Source organism: Octopus bimaculoides, chromosome 1 (genome assembly GCF_001194135.2).
Source record: "Octopus bimaculoides isolate UCB-OBI-ISO-001 chromosome 1, ASM119413v2, whole genome shotgun sequence".
Classification (NCBI taxonomy): Eukaryota; Metazoa; Mollusca; class Cephalopoda; order Octopoda; family Octopodidae; genus Octopus; species Octopus bimaculoides.
The window spans coordinates 189585965-189592082 of NC_068981.1; positions in this window are offsets into that span (position 1 = coordinate 189585965).

Sequence of the window (6118 nt, forward strand, 5' to 3'; positions counted from 1 at the left end):
ATATATATATATATATATACATATATATGTATGTATGTATGTATGTATGTATGTATGTATGTATGTATTTGTATGTCTGTGTTTGTCCCCCTGCCATCAATTGATGATGGGTGTTGGTGTGCTTACATCCTTGTAACTTAGTGGTTCAGCAAAGAGACTGATAGAATAAGTACTAGACTTACAAAGAATAAGTCCTGGGGTCGATTTGTTCGACCTAAAGGCAGTGCTCCAGCATGGCCACATTCAAATGACTGAAACAAAGTAAAGAGTACATACACACATATACTTGCACACATACATGTACACAGATGCACATATATACATATATACATATTTTTATTTATTTTATTTATTTTACTTGTTTCAGTCATTTGACTGCGACCATGCTGGAGCACTGCCTTTAGTTGAACAAAGCAACCCCAGGACTTATTCTTTGCAAGCCTAGTACTTATTCTATCATTTTCTTTTGCTTAACTGCTAGGGTACGGGAATGCAAACACACCAACATCGGTTGTCAAGCAATGATGTGGGGACAAGCATAGACAAATAAATACATATATACATACATACATATATATACGATGGGCTTCTTTCAGTTTCCATCTACCAAATCCACTCACAAGGCTTTGGTTGGCTCGATGCTATAGTAGAAGACATTTGTCCAAGGTGCCATGCAGTGGGACTGAGCCTGGAACAATGTGGTTGGTAAGCAAGCTACTTACCACACAGCCATTCCTGTGCCTATATACATATGGTTTAAGTCTACATACAGATATGCAAAACACACACACACACACACACACACACACACACACACACACACACACACACACACACACACATGCATCCACATGTACATTAATATATAAAGGCAACTATTAGAGAGAATAATGTTTTCTAAGCTTATTTAAAACAACACAGATGCCTGGAAATAAATGTTCTATTAAGATACTAACTTATGATGATGATGACGACGACGACGACGACGACGATGATGATGATGATGATGATGATGATGATGATGATGATGATGATGATGATGATGATGATGACGACGATGATGATGATGATGTTGATGACGATGCTGGTGATGATGGTGTGTCTGCTTCATTTGATTCTTCTGCATTTGTTGCTGTTGCTGCTGCTGTTGCTAATGGCAATGAGGATGATGACAATAGTAATGATGATGATGGTGATGATCACGATGATGACAACGATGATGATGATGATGAAGATAATGATAATTGCGCTGCTGCTGCTGCTGATGGTGATGATGATGCTGATAACAATGATAGTGAATATGAAATTGGTGATTATAATGTCAATGATGACGATGATGATGTTAACAATCAACAACAGCGTTGGTGGCGGCGACAGTGGTGATGACAAAGATGAAGATAACAACCCTCAAGATCATGATTAAAGCGGCGGTGGTGGTTGCGGTCGTGATAAAGATGATGATGATGATGATGACACTGATGACAACAATGATGATGATGCTGATTTGATATCATGTGAATGTCTGTGTGTGTGTGTGCGTGTGTGTGTGTGACTGTGTGAATGTGTGTGTGTGTGTGTGTGTGTGTGTGTGTGTGTGTGTGTGTGTGTGTGTGTGTGTGTGTGTGTGTGTATGTGTGTGTTTATTCATTGGTTTAATCTGTAATATCAGATGAAACATAATCCAATTTCTAACCAATACCCCTGTTACAGATCGATGAGAAACTTGTCATTAATGTTCTCCCATTTTTACCACACATACGAGGACTGATCAATAAGTATCCAGATTGTTGCCATAGTAACAAAGCCAAGGCACAGATTGACCTTGGACTCTGCTGTGCATGCACACAAAGTTTTAACATTCTAGCTCACTTCCGCTATTTACAGCAGTGCTTGGAAGGAAGGTGTGTAGCGCATTAACCATAACAGAAAAAGTTGTCATGGCGATACTTGATCAGAGTCCTACTCAAAGTTGCAGAAAGTGTATGGAGAGGAGTGTATGAGCTGCACATGAGTGCACGAGTGGTCCAGACGTATGTGTGTATGTATGTATGCATGTATGCATGTATTTGTGTGCCTGTGTTTGTCCCCTTACCATCGCTTAACAACTAATGGTCGTGTGTCTATGTCCCCGTAACTTAGCGGTTTGGAAAATGAGACTGATAGAATAAGTATTAGGTTTATACAGAATAAGTCCTGGGGTCAATTTGTTTGACTAAAGGTGGTGCCCCAGCATGGCCACAATCAATGATGATGTGGGTTCCAGTTGATCCGACCAATGGAGCAGTCTGCTGGTGAAATTAACGTGCAAGTGGCTGAGCACTCCACAGACACTTGTACCCTTAACGTAGTTCTCGGGGAGATTCAGGGTGACACGGAGCATCACAAGTCTGGTCCTTTGAAATACAGATACTACTCATTTTTGCCAGCTGAGTGAACTGGAGCAATGTGAAATAAAGTATCTTGCTCAAGAACACAGTACATCACCAGAAATTGAACTCACAACCTTATCTTCATGAGCCGAATGTCTTAACCATTAAGCCACGTGCCTTCACTTAGAGTGCATATTGCCCGATCATTGGGCAATAAACTGCACTTGTGAAGATTTATTGATTCAAGTGAAGTGATTGTCGTGGCCGAAGACAGTACTTGAAATTAATGTGCAAGTGGCTGAGCACTCCACAGACACACGTACCTTTAACATAGTTCTTGGGGGGATTCAGTGTGACACAGTTTGGGACAAGGCTAGCCCCTTTGAAATACAGGTAGAACAGAAACAGGAAGAAAGAGTGGGAGAAAGTTGTGGTGAAAGAGTACAGCATGGTTTGCCACCGTGCCCTGCTGGAGCCTCGTGGAGCTTTAGGTGTTTTCGTTCAATAAAAACTCACATTGCCCGGTCTGGGAATCGAAATCACGATCCCACGACTGTGAGTCCACTGCCCTAACCACTGGGTCATTGTGCCTCCACATAAAACATAATAGTAGTTACTGGTTGCATTGTCGAAGAGAAAAACTGCAGACTCATTGATTGTCCACTCATGTTGCTTTATAAACACAATTGCATTGCTTTACATCTCTGCATTGACTGTTATAATGTTTTTCAATACTCTTTCCCTTGTTTCAGTCATTTGACAGCGGCCATGCTTGGGCACCGCCTTTAGTTGAGCAAATCGACCCCAGGACTTATTCATTGTAAGCCCAGTACTTATTTTATCAGTTGCTTTTGCCAAACCACTAGATTACGGTGATGCAAACACACCAATATCAGTTGTTAAGCGATGGCGGGGGGACAAATACAGACACATACACACATACAGACATATACGACAGGCTTCTTTCAGTTTCCATCTACCAAATCCACTCACAAGGCTTTGGTCGTCCCGGGGCTATAGTAGAAGACACTTGCCCAAGGTGCCATGCATTGGGACTGAACCCGGAACCATGTGGTTGGTAAGCAAGCTACTTACCACACAGCCACTTAGAATATCATTTATTGAGCAGGATATAAACAGCATCCACAGTCATCAAATGCATTTTACTTGGATGTTTGAGATAATGTGCTGCAGGCAAACACTGAAAATCAACTGAGGGAGCAGGGACCCTCAAACAAACAATTTAATTTTGGAGGAAAAGGGAGCAGAACTGAAGCTGGTAATGATGGTCAGACTGTAAGATATGAGATATTTTGGTTACGTTATCAGGGTCCAGAGCTTCTGTGGTCCCGTCCTTGGGGATATAAGTGGACAGGAAACAGACTGTGGGCAACAAAGATTAAGGTGGAGTGATGATATCACGAACTGTAAAGGAGGACCCTGATGGATCGCATGGCTGCAGCACTAGAGTGCAGTATGTGGTTAGGACTGGTGCTCCTGCTTGAGGACACTGACCTTAAGACATAGGGATGGAGATATTTCTTCCTTCATTCCTTCCTTCTTTCTTTCCTCCTTTCTTCTTTTCTTCCTGCTTTCCTTCTATCATTCATTTGTCGACTCATATAACATTCAAATTAGCAAGACGAGTTTGTGCAAGTTTGCATGTAGCTTTTAAAGTGCTTCTAGATAAATGCATACATGTCTATATGTAGGCATGTGTTTGGTAGAAAACATAATGGTAAGGAAAAAAAAATGAGACTAACGCAGCTAAATCAAAAATGAATATCTAAAATAACATCAATTTGGTTAATCACATCTAAACTACGCATGATAGAGATACATCTTAGATACTCTATGATATCACTGTTTGAAAACTATATCCAAATTAGAATCCATGTAGAGGATAATAATTACAAGGAATCCATTCCGTTGATAAGAGCAATGAAGAGATTTTGTATTAAGTCTTGTCAATAAACTTTATGTAATTTCATTTACAAAGTAACTAAATCTGTAACGCTTTTAAAATAGATCAGTTTGTTGCATAAACAGATATTAAACTGGCCATTTACTGTGCACTGGCAGTGGTTATTGTGATTAATCGTATCGTTAGTGATTGTAGCTGTGGCAGCTATGATAGTCATAATAATGAGGTGATGAGAGCAATTACATGGATATTACATGGATATCAACGTCAACTTTATTCAATAACATGCAACAGTAGAAATAGCAACATTAAATTAATATCAATTTTCTCGTGGAGCTTTGGTTGAGAAATATTTTCCTTGATTTCTGTTAAGGCTATCTCTACTCTGGCAGCTTTCATAATGATCTCATACCATATGTTCACCTCATCATTATCATCATCATCGTTTAATGTCTGTTTTCCATGCTGGCATGGGTTGGACGGTTTGACTGGGGTCTGGGAAGCCAGGAGGCTGCACCAGGCTCCAGTCTGATCTGGCAGTGTTTCTACAGCTGGATGCCCTTCCTAACGCCAAACACTCCGAGATTGTAGTGGGTGCTTTTTATGTGCCACTGGCACAGGGGCCAGAGGAGGCTGGCAACGACCATGATCGGTTGGTGCTTTTTATGTGCCACCGGCACGGAGGCCAGTCAAGGCGGTGCTGGCATGGGGATCACCACTACAATATCCATTTGATTTTCATTTTGATGTACTTAACTCAAGGTCTCCTCAAGCCCAGCATATCACCCTACGATCCAAGGTACTTTTGAGTGGGCTGTGGCCGGTTATGCGACACTGGGGTAGGTTACAGCTGTGAACTCACTTTATTTGCCGAGTCTTCTCAATCACAGCATATCTCCAGAGGTCTCGGTCTTTCGTCATTGCCTCTGTGAGGCTCATTGCCCATCCTTCATAAATGTATAGTAGTATCTACCAATATTGGTGTTGACTCCTTTCTTTTATATCCTGCTCATTACTTCTGAACAGAAGCCACTCTTTAAAATGTCTTGCCCTCAGCCCTTCCGTTTTAGATGATGGCCGTCAGTAAATATATAAATAATGATCATTTTTAGTGCTGTCTTTGTTTCCTGTAATGTAGAGTCATGCGTAAGGGCAAAGCATCTGCCTCACGCTCACTACCAACAGATGGATAACTTCTCTCATAGACTTGTATTCATTTAGGCAACAAACTGATAGAATTGTTAGAATCTCAGACAAAAATCATCATCATCATCATCATCATCATCATCATCCTCATCATCGTCGTCATCTAACTTCCATCTATTCCTAAAAATGAAAAAAGCCCTGGCTGGTCGCCATTTTGCCAGTGACCATGACATCATCATAGACGCTGTAGGAAGTTTCTTGGAGTCTCAAACAAAAGAGTTCTTCTACGCTGGGGTAATGCCACTTCAGCACCGCTGGAGGAATTGTTCAGCCATCGAGGGGCCCTATGTTGAAAAATAAATCATCAGAAGTCTTGTACCGTGTTTTGTTTTTTTGAGGCTCAAGATTTTTCATACACCCCTCGTATATCAAACTAGAAACGAAAGTTCCTTTAATGATTAACACTGAAAATTAGGAAAAACGCTGAAAAATATACAGTAATACATAGGTGCAGGCATGGCTGTGTGGTAAGAAGCTTGTTTCCCAACCACATGGTTCTGGGTTCAGTTCCACAGCATGACACCTTAGACAAGTGTCTTCTGCTATAGACTCGGACCAACAAAAGCTTTGTGAGTGGATTTGATAGACATGTATATATATTGTACCATCCATCTTTTTT